Source organism: Ylistrum balloti, unplaced genomic scaffold (assembly GCF_031769215.1).
Source record: "Ylistrum balloti isolate Yb309-2 unplaced genomic scaffold, AGI_CSIRO_Ybal_v1 Utg369754, whole genome shotgun sequence".
In the NCBI taxonomy this organism is placed as follows: domain Eukaryota; kingdom Metazoa; phylum Mollusca; class Bivalvia; order Pectinida; family Pectinidae; genus Ylistrum; species Ylistrum balloti.
The window spans coordinates 2,101,748-2,122,729 of record NW_026781956.1 but is presented as its reverse complement, the minus strand read 5'-3'; positions in this window follow the sequence as shown (position 1 = coordinate 2,122,729).

The window sequence follows — 20,982 nt, the reverse complement described above, 5'->3', positions numbered from 1 at the left end:
GGCCGTGGCCAGAACCGAAGACATGATATTGCCTTCTGGCAGAGACCGATCTGAGCGAACGGAAGCCCGAGGAGCCACCAGGGAACCCAGAAGGATGGTGGATTCAGGCGCCGACGATGCTGAGGCGGTGGGCAAACCTCCGCCCTGAGAATCCGGGAGATGTTGGCCCGGAGGACCCGCATCCCAGAAAGCACATGCTGAGCCTCAGCTTCAGCAGTCTCAGGGCCATCTTCCCCTTGTGAACCCTCTTGGCCCAGGAGAAAGATGAATGACATCGTCTTCCTCTGCCGAGCCCGCACCCTCGATGTCCATCTCCTCCTCAATAGAGACCGAAGTCCCCTTGGGAGGAACAGGGGCCGCCAGAGGAGCCATCTCCGCAGAGGGGAACTCCTCTTTATGGCATTTGGACGCAGCGCGACCAACAGCTGTAGCTGTAGGCTTGGGTCGGAGACCCGAAGCCGACCCCTGGGAACAGGAGACCGACGGGTCCGCGCTGGAGGCGGAAGTCCTTAAGGTCTGGCAAACCTTTATAGGACCGGCCAACAAGGCCCCCGAAGTAGCAGAACATTGGGGGGATTCCGCACTGCTATAACATCTCCTAGAGGAGAGACCAACCCCTATGGGTTCCACGAGTGAAGACCCATGGGGTAAAAACCCAAACCCCTGAGGGAATGGGAACGGTCCAGCGGGCCGGGAGTGACCCCAGAACTGGCCAAGATGGCCTGCCTGAGTCTGGGGCTGGACATCCTGTCCAAAGGACCAGGATGAACCGCCACTCCCACCAGGTGGAAACCCAGACATGTACAGGCTAAGCCCGTAACTGCTGAGTAACTGTTGGTACCCAAAACCATCCGCAGGTTGGCCTGGGCGACCCAGGAATAAGTGCCCGCAGGCACCCCTACTCCCTGAGCCCGGGGGAAAGGGAGACCGGAAACCGGACTCCTGGCCTGAAGCCCCAAACCCTTGGAGGAAAACCCCCTGGGAAACCCTGCACTGGGAAATCTGGATTGGGACGGAAGTCCCAGAGCCAGAAGCCTGTGAGGGTGGGAAAACAGACCCCGCGCTGACACCAGGATTAGTGAACTCAAGTGTCACTAATCCCCGTAGCCACAGACAATCCTGACAAAAAGTCTGTGGCCCCTGAACCTATACCCGAAGGCACAGTTCCGGAGTCAAAGCGGCCCCCACCAACGACGCCACCTGGCGTGCCGAGGTCCCTGAAGGAATCAGAGACCTCGACCGGAAGTCCCTTTCCGACGGTAACACCGCCGCCTATCGAGAGCTACCGGCCAATTCGACCCTTGACTGCGCCGAGTCAGGGTCGGGCTGCCCCCCCCCTACTCCAGGACGCACCTGGACAGGGGGAGCCACCCCCTGCTGAAGGGCGGAGCTCGGTGGAACGAGAGCACCCCCAGCAGGAACGCTCTGGTTCAGAACTTCAGGAGGGAGGTCTTAAAAAGCTTACTTCCCTTACCGGAAGAAGAGGACGAATCCCTCTTCCGGCGGAAAGTTAGCTGGAAAGGCATGGGAGCCTAAGCAGCAGACTCCATGTGCAAACAAAGTTCACATAGTGAGGTCTGGCTGTAATGTCGGCAAATGGGACAGGTATCATGGGGTTCCCATTATCTATAGAAATAGGAACATCCATGCGCTGACCCCCGACGTAAACCCGGCACCTTTATCCAGCATCGAAACAATAAAAAATTGTAACAATGAAAACAAGGATAAAAAGTTTTCTAACAATCAAAAAACTACGAACGAGATCATAAAACCTACCGTACGCAGCAAGATTGTACTGCAAAAAAAGAAAACGGTCGTACAAAACGGCCGACAAAGCAGCAAGAAAACAATTTCAACTTCACGAAAATCCGAGTGACGAGACAAGTAGTCACTCACTCGAACACGCGGAGTAAAAACACGGCCGGAAACGAAGTTCTCGAACAATCAAAAAACTACGAACGAGAGCACAAAGCCTACCGTACGCAGCAAGATTGCACTGCATAAATAAAACGGCCGTACAACACGGCCGACAAAGCAGCAAGAAAACAAATTCCAACTTCACGCAAATCCGAGCAACGAGACAAGTAGTCACGCACTCGAATACGTGGAGGAAAAAACGGCCGGAAATACGGTCAAAATAAACAAATGACAATACTTAATTTCACAATATAAGTTGGGAGATGGGTTTATAGACTACTAATAGAGTAACAATATACTCAAACGACAATGGCAGTACGAAGAGAAGGAGTAAGAAAAGCACTTAGCTCAGACACCTCCGCACTCGTCGGCAGCCATAAAGGTAAGAGGAAGGGAGATCACTCTGCGTTCCTGCCGTGATGGCTCATGGATCGTAGGGAGGGCGGGATTGTTTTTCTTTTGAATCTTTTGTTGTTGGGATACAAAGATGGGTGTAGGTACTGTATTTGCATACTAAAGTTATGGTAATTATTACTGAAATGAAATCCCTTTTCAAGGATAAGATAGATGTACATTCCATCCTAATTTGCCTGACTACAAGCTAGTATAGGACTGAAAGTGTAAAGGTCAGGAGTTAAACTCAAATTTTCAATCAGATGTAAGTCCGTTACAGATATGTAATTCATACTGAATGGTAAACAAATATGTTTTAGTAGAAATATGTGATTATGTCAGTGCTTATTGCGTACCTTTTACATAAAGGGCTCCTACATATGCTTTTCTGTATTAATAAGGAAGGCAAGGTTCCTGTATCAATACATTTTAAAAGTTTGAAAGCTTGAAAATAAAATTCCATTTAACTAATGAAATGGAGTTGAAAGGAAATAATGTTTCTGATTGAATTAGCCCATACTTTTCAGGCAAGCTTTTCAATGAGTCATGTTTAAATCACAGGCACTCGAGGCCAGGATATTATTTTTTAAACATTGATTTTTGTTTTAGCACTCATGACTGACGTTATTTAAACGAAATATCAGCAGAATTCAAGTTTATGTGCCGGTTGACAAATCCGAGGTCCACAGTCATTAAAAATACACAAGGCAAGCAACTCCAGATTTTAAAAAATCGACCCCTCGCTTGGAAACTGGCTCAAAAAAAGTAGTTATGATAAGTTCCTTGTAAAACAATATGTATCCGTAGGTAGTGTGTATATTTACCTTTTATTTGGTGCATAACATTACAGGCAACGAGAAATTCACAATACGTACATGAGATTAACATCTCAATAACCGGAGATTTTATTGTCCATGTAATTATCTTTGACGGAAGTAACATGCCATTTCAAGGGCGGTCACTCCGACTTTTTGGGAGAGGAGTTCCGGATAGCACTATACCAGTGAACAGGTAAGAAAGGTTCCGATGTCATTACGCGCGTAACTTCAAAATAGATATTTTTATTTCTACAAATACATTTGCGGGGATGGAAAAATAATGGCTGGGCAAAGAAAGTCCACATTTGCCAACTCGGATACAATATCATGGTAAGGGATTATACAGAATGCATCAATTTTCAATCAAGCTGGCGGTAATGAGAATTTTTTTTTTCAAAAAAAAAAAAAAAATTAGAAAAAAATCATGCAGATAATGAAAAAAGGGCGCAATTTATGAAAAATATCGTGGGGGAAATATATTAACTTAGAATGGTCCAATGTGTTGATTTTTAAACGACTTATTCCGATTAACCAAAAGTCCAGGGATCATGATGTTTGTTAAAATGTTTCTTGGGTGAAGGGCAACAAAGTTTGAGAAAAGATATTACTTTGACATTATATTCAAGGTCATGGATAAACCCTTAAATAACATCTTCTGATAACCAAAAAGGCCTTGGGTCATGATATTTGGTCAGGAAGTCCATTGTATGGATGTTTGCCAAAACATACAGTACCTGTAGCAAAACAAGCCCTTTGGGCCTCTTGGTTAATAAGTAATATGTATTTCTTTTCAAATATTCTCAATAACTTGACAAAAATCACTATGGAAAAAATCATTTAATTTCCAATTTCTAAGTTAATATATTTCCCCAACGATATTTTTCATAAATTGCGCCCTTTTTTCATTATCTGCATGATTTTTTTCTATTTTTTTTTTTTTTTTTTTAAAAAAAATTCTCATTACCGCTAGCTTGATTGAAAGTTGATGCATTCTGTATAATCCCTTACCATGATATTGTATCCGAGTTGGCAAATGTGGACTTTCTTTGCCCAGCCATTATTTTTCCATCCCCGCAAATGTATTTGTAGAAAAATAAATATCTATTTTGAAGTTACGCGCGTAATGACATCGGAACCTTTCTTACCTGTTCACTGGTATAGTGCTATCCGGAACTCCTCTCCCAAAAAGTCGGAGTGACCGCCCTTGAAATGGCATGTTACTTCCGTCAAAGATAATTACATGGACAATAAAATCTCCGGTTATTGAGATGTTAATCTCATGTACGTATTGTGAATTTCTCGTTGCCTGTAATGTTATGCACCAAATAAAAGGTAAATATACACACTACCTACGGATACATATTGTTTTACAAGGAACTTATCGTAACTACATTTTTGAGCCAGTTTCCAAGCGAGGGGTCGATTTTTTAAAATCTGGAGTTGCTTGCCTTGTGTATTTTTAATGACCGTGGACCTCGGATTTGTCAACCGGCACATAAACTTGAATTCTGCTGATATTTCGTTTAAATAACGTCAGTTATGAGTGCTAAAACAAAAATCAATGTTTAAAAAATAATATCCTGGCCTCGAGTGCCTGTGGTTTAAATCAGATTGTAGGGTAAGAACATCCAGCCGTAGTGTGCCATTTAATCGGATGTTCATTTCTGACGTGACCAAACTGTCTCTCGGCCATAACAAATTAATTTTGCAGAAAAGTTGGTAAGCTAATTAATAATTACCTTTTGAGACCATAATAAATATATATATTTCTTTATAAACGCAAGCAACTCTAAAAATCTACACAAATGAAATCATTGTACCCTATATGTAATCCTAAACAGTCGCGGAGACCAGTAAAGTCCACTGTTATCGTGCATTTTATCGTCTGTCAGATCGCCTACAATCAGCATCTGCAACTACATTCACTTCCGGAATACACACACACACGCACGAATCAAAATATTTAGATATTGCTTACCTTTGCACTGAAATCCTTGCTTTCCAAATCCCCTGAAAGTAAACAGAGGTAGACACGAATTAAAAGCATATCCACAAAAACCATGACAACCCCGACAATCGTGTTTAACGTAAAACAAATGAGACGAGTATCAGTGTGTTACACGGAAAGGATTGTAGAGTGCCGTGATTGTGGGCTGAGCACTAGATACACATTGTAAAATAAAACAACATACCAAATAAAATCTTTACAGTGGCTACAAAATGTAGGTTGTTTAAAGAATCTCGGTACGAATTTGTGATCCTTCACTTCATGCACATTTTTCTGCCTTAAAGCTCCTCTTCTCTGAACTCCCTTCACCTTTTCGTCAGCCATTTTGACACAGAGCGAACGAGTCTACGGTGAGGGCTGACAATACTCGATTCAGGGCCTTGCGTGTGATGCTCAGCGCTAACGTAGAAAGAGCGAACAACTCTGTGTTGAACCACTGCTAGGTACACGCGCAGTCGTTCTATTACTGTATGGTATACTGTCAAGCGATATTCCGAGGCTTCAGGAAATCAAACACAACATCACTCTTTCAGTACACACTGACACACACACATATATATATAGTCAGTATTGATGAACAAATACGATAAATGTTGTAGGTCTGGAAATATGTAGGCCTACAATGTCGTATGGAAATTTACGCCAGGTAATATATGCTAAAATTAGTGTCACAATTAATCTGTTTTCTTCTCGCTTTCCCCGTCAACATCACTGGTGACTTTTCATACACTGCATAAATCGCCAGAACATTCACTTCCCCGAAGCTGATTAGTACAGTTTGTACGTATAATCTAAATCCACCTGAAAACGTTGGATACCACAAACAAATCCGCCCGTAGTGATAAAAGGTCTCAAAGTTTTTTTTAATAAACATATATCATGTTTTCAGATTATTTCCAAACAGAACCAGATTTTTTTTAAACATTATAAATCATGCTTTTAACAGCCCTGAGGAATTAATGTATAAATCGTTTTATTGTTTATCCATTCAACTATTAACATCTGATTTTTTTATTTAAGTAATAGATATTCCCTAAAATTCACAATGATCCCTATATTCAAATGTTTGCGTCAAATGCTGTACCTAGATGATGGTCGAGGTCGCATTATTCGAGGCTTGACGACAGAAGACTTGGTAAATGTCATTCACAGCCCAGGAGTGCTCTCCCCTTCTGGAGTATATAGCTTGCAGCGAATTGTATTAATAAACCCTTCAAATATAGGTTAAGATATTCGTTGTGTCTATATGTATTTAAGTTATTTTGACTTAAACACATGTGCAGAAATATGTATATATATATTGTACATGAAATTCCTATACTTGTCAACGTTTCCGGACCTGACACACTGATCAATCAACTTCGATCTAGCATGACAAATAAGGCATTACTGCGCTTGTCCAGGAGAAGGAACAATTATGTTAATGTCTCTGTATCACAATTAGTATGCAAATGTATATCTTGACAAAAATGCGTGGTTAAACAAGTCCTGATGCTTGCATAAATGATTTATATAGCCGTCAGAGATATGAATAGATATGACATACATACATGTAATAAACCTGTAGCTATAATTTGTTGAAATAATGATATGCCATATTAAGTTGAACTTCATAAAACCTGTCATCTTCTCTGATAACTCATCTAGTCATTATATCCTTATAAAAAAGACTTTAATTAACTACTTGAATTTCAAAAAACAAATTAATAACTTTTTTATAATTCACTTCACCGTATCACCGGTTATAAATCAACTCGCCATTCCAGTTTGAGATCATCATTCTTATCCTATCGTATCAACATTTAAAATCAAATCTGAATTAACCTGAGTTTTCTTGTATAATAGAAGCCTGAACTAGTTACTCGTCCTTGTGTGGTTTGGTCACCACTCATACCCTACAATATCTACTTAGTCCCCGAACCTCACTATAACTGGAAAACAATTCTACCAAACCTGAAGCAAACACTAGATCTGGTATGTGAACGACCGACCGAGAGTTGCCCCCAAGTGTTCGATGACAATGCCATATATTTTTGAAAAGAAGAATGGTAATAATAGACAAAATAACATTTTTCAGGCGAAGTTTAACGGAGAGTAGAAAACCTGCGGCAGACAATACATTTTATAGTGCCAGAACGTTTTGTTTCTTAGAGACATATTGGAAAAAACCTGGATGACTTTTGAGGAATCCGTAACCCTCATTGGTAAAGTAAATCTCAACTAACTAAACTAATATTTCTCTACTTGACATTTCCGAAATAATCAGACGACACTTTCGCATTTCGTTTTCGATCATTTATATAACTCGACTGAGCATCCTTACTCAGAAATCCATCACACGTGGCTTGCATGCCCTCATTTGGTTACTCAATATTACATGTCTTTCATAACTAAATGGTTTGTTTCTTTCAATAGCTGATAAGTGACAATATCACAAGATCTGTAACCCTTGTTGCCGCCAACGAAATCTCTTATTGAGATCCATAGAAATGAGACTTTCTGGGAAACTATCCGTAAAATTTCCCATTTACTACCAAATCTCTCGTTACCTCTTGCTGCATTCAATAAAAGAAGGGGAGAAACTCATTTGTTTAAAATCGTTCTTTATGTAATGATATTGATTCAGTGTTAGTGGCTTAATGCTATGGGTATTTTGCACCGTCATTCATGTCTATGACGTTGATCCCAGTGTGAATCAATGTAGTTATGCAATACCTGTGCATCCGTCCTCGAAATTCCACGGGTTACGATCACCAAGGATCTCTTAAGAGAACGAAAGTGATCCTTACCCCTGGAATATCGAGGATGATGCGTACCGTGATGTCAGACGTGTGTATTACAATGTACTTCTCTAAGTCTTCAGGTGATTTCTTCATCAGTAGATCAGTATTTCAAATACAGCATTAACAATAATTCACCAGTTTTAACCAGTATCTGATAAAGTAGCCCCAAAGTTTAGCGTTTGATTTGCTATTTGAAAAGAAGGAGGGTTGATGTATCGAATTATTACAAAACTTAGAAGGATTACATCCATGATGCTGGAAGTAAACGCCATATTATGGTGTCCAATTTCAGTCATTTCGCTTTGTCGCATTGCGCACCTCTGTGAAAGGTCAACATGTACAAAAAAAACAAAAGGAACAAAAATAAATTTGAATTAAAAATAGATTAATAAAACAAAAACAAATCACAAAAAACATTGTTTATGTATTTTGCCGGTATCCATCGGTAAAAATATCATTATTTGAAGAAGCAGCAAAATCATGAACCTCCTTTAAGAAGAAGCTATGACAAGTCACAAATAAAAATCGAAATATGATAAACATCACGTAGACAGCCGCCGGCTTTTGAACTGAAGCATGCAAACTTCAATCTGATGGAAGCGTCGTTAAGGTCTGATATTATTTTGATCACACGGCAGGACTGTAGTTGACAATGTCCGACAGAAAAATAAATCCTCCTGGTCCCTACTGTTTAGGGATTCCCAATAATCACATGTATTTCAGGGAGCATGATGCGTCGAGAGGCTGTCTCTAACTTCCTTACTTAACTACGAATAGTTGCAGCTTAATTCGTGCGGTTTGACCCTGTATACATCAGGTAATAGTCTACGTACTCGCGTTTATTTTTTAAATATGATCAATTAAATAAGCACGTGGACAAATAAATCAGTTTAGTTTAGTCACATAAAGCATATTTCCCATATTTTAAAAATGATAATAATAATTCAGATTTGCGAATAGATCTACAAATGTAGCTCTAATACTCTATCCCCCGACACTTCAATATTCAGAAAGAGTGCAGATGAAGGATTCCCAATACTATAATTGGATTTACATTGGGTCTACAATGTCACGTATTTACGGACGGACTAAGTAAAAGCATCTGTTACAAACATATCTAAATTGATGTCATATCACAGCTGCCGTACAGTTTTATCATTGAAACGCTAATGACAGAAATTTCAACCATTAACAGTTCTGTCACAGTGTTTCAACTTCATAATATATAAATATGTAAAAAAAAAAAAAAAAAAAAAGTTTTTTTTCAATTTTATATCTCCGTGTAGAGTTAGCTATATTAGATATTTGTACCTTTTTGTAGAATACGAGACTCCTTGTAAACTTAATCATTACAAAGTCACTTTACATAATATTATTATTTGGCATGGTTATTAAGTATAGCTTTCATTAAAACTTCATTCAAGATGTCCATGTCAAACAACTGAGGAATAGCTAGCATAACAAGTTTCTGTCAGAACCAGTCTACATTGTTATTATTGAACCTTTTAGTTAATTAGCGTCAGGATTTACTTCCAAAATCTTCAAAGAGATGTTTTTACTAGCTTGCAATTAAGGGGTCTGTTAACACTATTCCGTTACGTCACAGCACTACAGCATAAGGTGAGTTATTATTGACAGGTCTCAACAGGTACCGCTGACACAGGTCATCTGGTCAGTTAAATTAGTTATGTAAAGTTAGATCTTATTGGTCAGTTACGAAGATGTTAGCTTAATTGATCTGTAAAATTTAGTTTGATTGGTTAAGGACAAATCAGAGAATTCTTAAGTGTCCAAATCGGTCTTTATTCGATGGCGTCTTGTTCGAAAGTAACAAGGAACGCCGTGGACACTATAGGTAAAGAATTCTCTGATTTGTAGACTGGTTCTGAGAGAAACTTGTTATGCTAGCTATTCCTCAGTTGTTTGACATGGACATCTTGAATGAAGTTTTAATGAAAGCTATACTTAATAACCATGCCAAATTATTACCTATAGTGTCCACGGCGTTCCTTGTTACTTTCGAACAAGACGCCATCGAATAAAGACCGATTTGGACACTTAAGAATTCTCTTCGTCGTTTTAAGGTAAAAACAGTTTTGTATCTTTTCTAATCATTTTGATATATAAAGTTTTACTTTTTTTTCTTTCTTACGGGAAGTTGTAAGGATATTCACTTTTGTTTATTTTTGCAAAAGCTTGTTGTAAGCCTGTTAATATGTTTTGTAGTATAAAGTTCAATTGATAACTTTTGGACTTTTATCATTCGTTTTACAATTTGTTTCAATATTTTTGTATTTAATCATTTGTTCTACGATTTTTCATCAAAGATGTTTATTAGCTGAAAGTGTAAATTTATCTGACAAAAATACAAATATACTTTTTCTAATTAATAAGTAGCGATTCACGTTAATTCACATTTTTATTTTAGTTTCAATTATATGAATTGTCCTAGATCATTTTCATTCCGGATAGTTTCGGCCAGTTTTGTATTTCACATTAATAATTGTACATTCCGGAAAACTTATCTATCCGTCTCTCTAAGTGTAATTACACACTTCATCTCCATATCCGGGAGAAAGTTTTGGCTGCTAGATTTAGGAGAAAAGGACTTAAATCATTGTTATCAGGGAGTATATCTTTGCATGAATCACAGATTATATATGTATTTTGTGTTGCGATTTATACAGATATTTTGTTGATCATGACTGGAGAACATGTATATTGAAACTCTGTTTATTAAGTGATTTTTCGTACATGTGGTTCACCATTACCGTAGTTATCATAAAAATGTTTTGGCATGGAAATATTATAGTAGTTATGTATTTTTATATAGTTAATTCAAAGAATGTTCTTGTAAAGTAAATTGTAGTAATTTCATAATTCTCATGTTAATTTTGGCTAAAGACAAATTGTATAATATTTTGGTCATTGTCTAAATTTTAATTGTATTTTAATATTGCACGATGTATTATCATATGTTGTTGACTTTCGAACAAGACGCCATCGAATAAAGACCGATTTGGACACTTAAGAATTCTCTTCGTCGTTTTAAGTTTGTTGCAGAATCTAGTACTACATGACCACGTTAGCCCAACATCATCACTAGCTAATTCCCTGGGTAATAACAGCGTCACAGTTCCAATATTTAGAATAATAGCAGTGACACTGGTGCAACTTCAGCAATACACTTTAGATTACATTGTACGTGATGCTGTTCGAAATAAAGCGACATATGAAAATTAAGAGGCTTCTGCGCCTCCTCGCCTAGATTTTCACTTTTCTTTCGATCACTTTGGATTTTCCTCAGTCGCCTCCTAGACTTCAAAATTTAAGCACGAAACACAGTTGTATGCTGCAGTTTAATTCAGTGTTCGGCTCTACTGTATCCTACTCTAAATTATTAAAAGGGACTATTTACTTGTGTGTCTTTTGTACAATGGGAAATAGATAAACTTTAAGGGTGTGAATGAGGAGACCTCGTTCAAGTAAAGTTCAATAACTCTCGCAACCCACTCCGCTGTGTGAGATACAACTGATTTCGTGATTATTTCTAGTGAGAAAACGTGGGCTGGTAAAGAAAGCAATCAGGGATATTAGAATACAGTCGTTTATCTTAACATGACCAAAAGTGCCCTTGCTACTTATCAAACATGGACTGTTGTTGGCTAAATTTAGAGGTTTGCGACATCGTATGTCTAGACCCGATATTCCATATCATAATGGTCTTTACAGGAATTCTTCAGACAATACGTTTTTTGTAGACAGAAGTTAGACTCTCTGTGCAATACCATCGAGAAACTTTTTATATGGTGAAATATCTCCAAGGTACATCGTGTCTGTCCCCTGACAATACATGGCGTGTCGGTCTGTTGCCAGAGATGTATCACGTCTGGTTTCTGTGATCATTACATTCTGTGGTTTAAAGTATTACATTTTTGTCTAGTTTTTGGTATATATTATAACATTATATTTGGTCTGTGATCTAGAATATTACATCTTGTTTAGTCCCTCCTGTATGGATTTACATTATGTCCGGTCTATGGTTTATAGTATTACAATGTTATATTTCACCAGACTCTATATTCCATGTACGTAATGTACCACCCGATTCTGTATAACCCCTACTCAATGTACCACCTGACTCTGTATACCCTGTACTCAATGTTCCACCTGACTCTGTATACCCTCTACTCAATGTTCTACCTGACTCTGTATACCCTCTACTCAATGTACCACCTGACTCTGTATACCCTCTACTCAATGTTCCACATGACTCTGTATACCTCTACTTAATGTTCCACCTGACTCAGTATACCCTCTACTTAATGTACCACCTGACTCTGTATACCCTCTACACAATGTACCACCTGACTCTGTATACCCTCTACCCAATGTACCACCTGACTCTGTATACCCTGTACCCAATGTACAACATGACTCTGTATACCCTCTGCACAATGTTCCACCTGACTCTGTATACCCTGTACTCAATGTACCACCTGAATCTGTATACCCTCTACTTAATGTACCACCTGACTCTGTATACCCTCTACACAATGTTCCACCTGACTCTGTATACCCTGTACTCAGTGTACCACCTGACTCTGTATACCCTCTGCTCAATGTACCACCTGACTCAGTATACCCTCTACGTAATGTACCACCTAACTCTGTATACCTCTACCTAATGTTCCACCTGACTCTGTATACCTCTACTCAATGTTCCACCTGACTCTGTATACCCTCTCAATGTACTCAATGTAATATACCTCCAACTACTCAATGTTCCACTCTATATACCCTCTACTCAATGTACCTCCAGACTCTGCTTACCCTCTACTCAATGTGCAACCTGGCTCTGTATACCCTCTACTCAATGTTCCACCTGACTCTGTATACCCTCTACTCAATGTTCCACCTGACTCTGTATACCCTCTACTCAATGTTCCACCTGACTCTGTATACCCTCTACTCAATGTTCCACCTGACTCTATATACCCTCTACTCAATGTACCTCCAGACTCTGTATACCCTCTACTCAATGTTCCACCTGACTCTGTATACCCTCTACTCAATGTTCCACCTGACTCTGTATACCCTCTACTCAATGTTCCACCTGACTCTGTATACCCTGTACTCAATGTTCCACCTGACTCTGTATACCCTCTACGTAATGTACCACCTGACTCTGTATACCTCTACCTAATGTTCCACCTGACTCTGTATACCTCTACTCAATGTTCCACCTGACTCTGTATACCCTCTACTCAATGTTCCACCTGACTCTGTATACCCTCTACTCAATGTTCCACCTGACTCTGTATACCCTCTACCCAATGTACCACCTGACTCTGTATACCCTGTACTCAATGTTCCACCTGACTCTGTATACCCTCTACTCAATGTTCCACCTGACTCTGTATACCCTCTACTCAATGTTCCACCTGACTCTGTATACCCTCTACTCAATGTACCTCCAGACTCTGCTTACCCTCTACTCAATGTGCAACCAGACTCTGTATACCCTCTACTCAATGTGCAACCTGGCTCTGTATACCCTCTACTCAATGTTCCACCTGACTCTGTATACCCTCTACTCAATGTTCCACCTGACTCTGTATACCCTGTACTCAATGTTCCACCTGACTCTGTATACCTCTACTCAATGTTCCACCTGACTCTGTATACCTCTACTCAATGTACCTCCAGACTCTGTATACCTACTCTACTCAATGTATACCCTACCAATGTACTCTCTGTATACCCTCTACTCAATGTTCCACCTGACTCTGTATACCCTCTACTCAATGTTCCACCTGACTCTGTATACCCTGTACTCAATGTTCCACCTGACTCTGTATACCTCTACTCAATGTACCTCCAGACTCTGTATATCTCTACTCAATATACCTCCAGACTCTGTATATCTCTACTCAATGTATACCCTCTACTCAATGTTCCACCTGACTCTGTATACCCTGTACTCAATGTTCCACCTGACTCTGTATACCTCTACTCAATGTTCCACCTGACTCTGTATACCTCTACTCAATGTACCATCTGACTCTGTATACCCCCTACGCAATGTTCCACCTGACTCTGTATACCTCTACTCAATGTTCCACCTGACTCTGTATACCCTCTACTCAATGTTCCAACTGACTCTGTATACCCTCTACTCAATGTTTCCCGTGGCTCTGTATACCCTCTACTCAATGTACCTCCAGACTCTGTATATCTCTACTCAATGTACCTCCAGACTCTGTATACCCTCTACTCAATGTTCCACCTGACTCTGTATACCCTCTACTCAATGTTTTACCTGACTCTGTATACCCTCTACTCAATGTACCACCTGACTCTGTATACCTCTACTTAATGTTCCACCTGACTCTGTATACCCTCTACTCAATGTTTTACCTGACTCTGTATACCCTCTACTCAATGTACCTCCAGACTCTGTATATCTCTACTCAATGTACCTCCAGACTCTGTATACCCTCTACTCAATGTACCACCTGACTCTGTATACCCTCTACTCAATGTTTTACCTGACTCTGTATACCCTCTACTCAATGTTCCACCTGACTCTGTACCTGTAGTCAATGTTCCACCTGACCCTGTATACCCTCTACTCAATGTACCACCTGACTCTGTATACCTCTACTCAATGTACCATCTGACTCTGTATACCCTGTACTCAATGTACCACCTGAATCTGTATACCCTCTACTTAATGTTCCACCTGACTCTGTATACCTCTACTCAATGTTCCACCTGACTCTGTATACCCTCTACCCAGTGTTCCACCTGACTCTGTATACCCTCTCCACAATGTTCCACCTGACTCTGTATACCCTCTACTCAATGTTCCAAATGATGGTTGAATATGAAAAACCTGCACCAGCAGAAGTTGAGAATTTCGAATAAAGAAAAGAAGGAAAATGGAAATAAATGCAAAAAGAAGAAAAAGTTTGCTGTTGTGTCATCGTCATTCCTCATTTCTTTCCAACCAAATGTTAGTTTCTCTATCATACGATCGACTGATTAGGAACACAATGGCTAGCTTAACTTCATGAACATTCCATGAACAAAATAATAATATGCGTGTGACATTTCAATATTACCGATTGTAGATTTTTTCTTAGCTGGTATTTTGTTATGTTACAAAGAAGACAACATTGACTTTGATACGAGATACAGATGACCGCAGTAATAACATTGTCAACACATGTTTTTTGTATGTAGTCTTGTTAATTGAAATTAAAATCACATAGATAAATGTGATTAGTATTAAATTTTTTAATTTGTCCCATTATTTAGTGTCTAAATAATCGTAACATTTAAGTAATAAATTGCTTAAGATAGGCTTATGGGTAATATGAATGCCAGCTGTATAAGGGCAAATTTAGTGCAGCGCATTGAAATTTTATTCGTCCATTTTGGCATTTGTTATGGAACCAGTCACATCTATTTTATCTTGTTATGAGGGGTTGGGGGTTGGGGGTTGGGATTTGGGGGTTTGGGGCGAGATGGGGGGGGGAGGGGGGAGGGGGAGGTTACATTGTAGGAATGCCACGTAACGGTAAATAGAGTAATATTGGGCATGAAACAGTGGCAGTCTTTGGCATGTGGGGTGTCAGTAAAAGAACAGTATACTTTTATTAACGGTGATATAATGTCGATCACACTGCCAATGAGGGTAGTGAACATTTGGAAACTTCTCGTGCCTTTCCATCATTTTTCAATGTACTTGCAGGCTATCAGACATATTCTGCATGAAAAGCAAACGTTTATATGGCGTGGGGTTTCCGGAAAAGAAAATAAATAAATAAATAAAAGTACGTGAGTTTTAAAGATGGTTCATACGTGAGGATGGTTTCTAAGCTGTTATACCCTCCGACACTGAAATCGGGGACTTTTTTTTTTACAATATCGAGATGTGCATTATCATGCACGCAGGTTACTAATAAAACTACAGAGAGATATAGAAGTGATTCAAGGAAATGACGTACAAAATAACGTGATTTACCAACTTGAAATTGAAAGTTCAACTGAAATAAGTGAAAAAGAGGAAGAAATCGATGAAACATTTGCACTTAGTCCAGTGTGTTTAAAAAGTGTGCAATTTAATCTCCAGTTTCATTTTTCTCGATAAAGTTGGTGCTGTTGGAAATGGTTTGCATTAACTTGCAAGATGAGAACGTCAATTGCAAAATAATGACATTTATTGTGAATTGCACATATAATATGCCAATGGAAGGTATAGAAAACATTTACAACTTAAAATGCACCGTTTTTGAGAGAAACTCATCACGACACAGACGCTGGTTAAACTCGCCGTTTTAAACATAAGTTTCCCAATAATCTAAGATTTTTCTTTAGCCTGGAGAAGTGCAACGTACTCTTAAGCCTTATGTATATAAAAGCGTCACTGATTGGCTAGAAAGCGTAATCTTTCAGGGTTACAAAACATCTTATTATATGTCATCTTTGTAGCAAAATCACTGATTGGTTAGAAAGCATCACCTAACAGGGGAATAAACGATTTTATTATATCACATCTATGTAACAGTGTCACTGATTGGTTAGAAACATCACCCAAAATATGGACAACAAGGACGTACAGAATATGATGAAAATGACCAATGGTTCATGGTCAGAGAGCCGTATTTTTATTTTTTATTTTGAAAATGAACGATTTACGGTAATGGATATATACGCATCATATTTTTTGAGACCTTGAAATAGTCTATACGAGAAAAATAGTTTTTGAAATATCCTTTTGAACTTAAGACTTAATGATACAAAATATATATACCATCACAGACAACAGACGATATTTGCAGAGCCGTCCAGGTGCTGCTACTAAACAAATCATTATTTATTTTGCGAAATTTCCAATTCCTTACATGTAAGCACGACGGCATGAACACAGGAATGTGACAGAAGAGAGTTCGTGTCGTTCCCTCTTAATTCAGCATCTGCATCCTGAATCTGTGGTGTGTACATGTCGCAGTTTATTCGATATTAAAATATCACGATTTTCGTGCAAGATGTCGTCAACTGAAAGACAAACTCATAACACTGGATTTCGTGGTGGATGGGGAAGTTTTACGGTCGCCATAGTGATCTCATCGAGAAATATATTTTTTGTGCTGTATCAAGCTGGACGTGTTTGAAGCTTGTGGATGCCTGTTGGCTTCGTTATTGTTTACATTGTTCTCATTTCAGAACGTTACATTACTTACTTGGATTGACACTGACGGTGTCGTCGATGAAGCCTACTCTTCAAGAACACCTGGTCTTATTCTCCTTTTTTATGAGTCACAGTGTAAATACTTTTTTTTCATAGTTTGCCCTTGTTATATTGAACATGAGTCTGGATGATGATTCTGTTCACCTGTTGGTATTTTCTTGTTGTCATTGTAATATCGCCTCATGGTCTTCATATTTCAACTCTATCGGGTTCGGGCAAAAACGTCCAAAGGTAACAATATAACGCTCGTCAACAAGCAACATGGCAACACTTGTCAAATTGCGTCAAATTCGGGCTTGTCTAATGTCAACAAGGTAAAACTGGCCAGGTTACACCAAGGTCTTGGTTGTCAAATAGTCAACAAGGATAACTGGCCAAATTGCAACAGGGTCAAGCTTGTCCAATAGTCAATAAGGTAAAACTGATCAGATTACAAGAGGTGCAGGCTTGTCATACAGTAAAACAGGAAAAATTGGTCATATTGCAACAAGTTAAGGTTCGTAAAAAAACCCCAAAAAAACCAAGAAAAAAACAAAAAACAAAAAACAAAAACAAAAAAAGAAAAAAACCAGAAAAATGAAGACTTGTCAAACGGCTACAAGAAGAGGCCTATATAAAGTTTAATAAGTCAAGACTTGGAAAATATCAACAAAGTAAGACTTGGCAAATAACAACAAGGTAAGACTTAGCAAATAACAACAAAGTAAGACTTGGCAAATAACAACAAAGTAAGACTTGGCAAATAACAACAAAGTAAGACTTGGCAAATAACAAATAACAACAAATTAAGACTTGGCAAATAACAACAAAGTAAGACTTGACAAATAACAACAAAGTAAGACTTGGCAAATAACAAATAACAACAAATTAAGACTTGGCAAATAACAACAAAGTAAGACTTAGCAAATAACAACAAAGTAAGACTTGGCAAATAACAACAAAGTAAGACTTGGCAGATAACAATAAAGTAAGACTAACAAAGAAAAAAATAAACAAAACAAAACAACGAGGTAAGAGTTGTCACATGACAAGAACTCGTGATGAAAGTGTCAGAATAGTCATACGTCAACAAGACCAGCCAAACAATAAAGTCGACGATTAGGATCACAATATAGAAGTTGTAGAGTGATCATACCAAAGCCAGTAAATTAGCTGGGGAGAAGGGTTTGGAGAGACGTTCACAAGCAACTTGAGATAGATGAATAGACATATTGATACACACACAGTAGAACATTCTCATTGTGTCCTCCGTAGACAAATTCTTTTGATTTGATTGAGACATTATGCCCTGTTTTCTCACATTAGTTTCTCCAACTCAAATGTGTACACGGTATTTGGTTTTCATTTGTGTTTGTGTGCGAGTTCATACATCCGGAACTATAATATAAAGCACTGCTACATATCAAGTCGATTAGACGAGGAAACAGCATATCCGGCCAGGTCGTATTCTGATGGAAACGTGAACTGACCAACTGCATTTACTGTAATTACTGTTACTTACAACTTCTGTACAAATCGATGTTTTGGCTTTACTTCTTCAAGAAGAGAGAAAAAAGTAACCCTCCTTATTTTTATTCATTCGCTTTGCCATGATAATGATGTAAAATTCCAGCGATCTATGTATAGCATATCAAAAGACAAGATGGCATATTCCGGTGAAATGTCATGTAACATATAAATGTTTCTCCAATAGAAACAATACCACAGAAAATGCTCAATGTCACAACAACTGGATGTTATATCCCTAACAATTTATAGAAATGTATTATACACATATCTGACCCTAAACGTGACTTTCAACCTAACATCCTACTTTTGACAACTTTTTGCCTATGACCCCACTTTGTAACAACTGGTCGTGACCTTTAACCTAACATCCATGACCGTGACCTTCTACCAGACACCTTCCTCAATATCCACGCTTCACTCAATAACATCCAGATAGTCCATTTTACTTTATATTTACTTCGTGGCAACTATTTCTTTTTTTAGGTTATCCTAACACGATGCTTTGCAGCTCGATTGTGATCTTGAATCTCGTACATTCCTACACATCCACTCAATTCTTCAGTCATTTGTTGTGGTATAGAACCCAGAATTATCCTACAACAGTGTGGCTTTGGATTCCGTACTAAATTCCAAGCCTTTTCTGGTGATCTTAAAACCGACATTTTTTTCTGTAGCAAGCGTTTATATTGCAGTGTAAAGTGTAATATCAAACCAGTTTTATTAATGCTGCCATGCATATAATACTAGTTCACACTATTATAAAATGATTATTACTCGTGAATGATTTCCATCCGGATGTTGTTCGAGTCTTTCCGTAACTCTAGCAGAGTAACAGGAGACCATTTCCATGGTGATGTCATCAACGAAACTTCCCGAATAGTTTCCGATTGACGTTTCTACCTACCGGAAGTGGTAACCCGAGAAAGGTACAGTCACGAGCTCTCAGTTAAGTGCCTTTCCGCCGTTTGATTACAGCTTTATTTCAAGTGTATCGTGATATAAAAGAAATCCATTTCCAAAATTGGTGTTTGTTTTTATTTATTTTGTGTGTCAATATGTAGACTAGATTACACTTTTTTATTGGAGCATACCACTATTTGTTACTCCTAATTGTTAGCGATGCGAATCAAATATATTATTATTCGTACTGTTTTAATGTCGCTAAGACATATATAAACTATGTTAACAGAAAACTCATCTTCTAGACGGCTCATGTTACAATGTAAATTGTCATAGGTCAGCGAGTTCTGATATTCAATTTCAGTAGAAACTATTTTTTTTTTTAATTTCAAATTAACATGTCATACTTTAAATTCTTAATTACGATTAGTTTAGCTCATACTGATTCTATAGTTCAGTTTTGTCTACGCTTCAATGCGGAATAACATCAGTGAGTGTTGTGCTGTTTGTACATGTGTATTGATTTTATTAATCCGCACGGAAGGGCAGTGCGGAGTGATGCATTACGTCTCAAAGCGTTGACATTAATGGGCAGTTAAGATGACCACGTGAATTATCAGCAGGTTTCTGATAACAGTCGACCCGTTTACCGGACAAACCAGTCCGAGCGCTACCGCCGTATATCTTTAACATGTGACTGATGGCCGTCAATTTTATCTTAAGTTGAAAACTGATAACGAAGCCCAGACGTTAAGTCCACATTTCTGGAAACTGTACCGTAAACACCATATAAGTGGGTACGATAACAAGTAACATAATTAAAAACAGCTAGATAGATTTTTGTACATAGCGAATGGTCGATATGGGCTATTTTAACCAGTTATAGTCAACTACCGCTGCAGTTTGATAAGTAAAGGAAAAAAATTGGCGTTTCTCTTTTAATTTTTTCTCTTACAGATGCATCTGTGACGTCATCATTTGTGACGTGTTTTTAATTTGACCACTGTGACATTGCTATTTGAAGTTTTAGAGTTTCATGTCTGTTTCTGAATTCAGTCGACAACATGAATTAAGCGAACAATACCTTAGAAAACGGCTCCATGGTATATCGCGCAATGCTATTACAGACAGAGTTAATCAAACTCGACAGGATACGTACTAGCAATATGAATTCATGGTACATGTGAACATAACTCTTTTAATCCTTCATTACGTGTTTACGTTCTTACTATTAACCGTATTTATCTCCCCTTAACTCAGTTCACGAGGGTCATGAAATAGCAGCTATCAGGCTTGTCACCATCAAGTTGATGCCATCAAATTATTGGTCGCGTGGTGCCAGTCTCACAAACACGCATCCGTTCTAAACACGAATCCTCTCGATGTCATTACAAG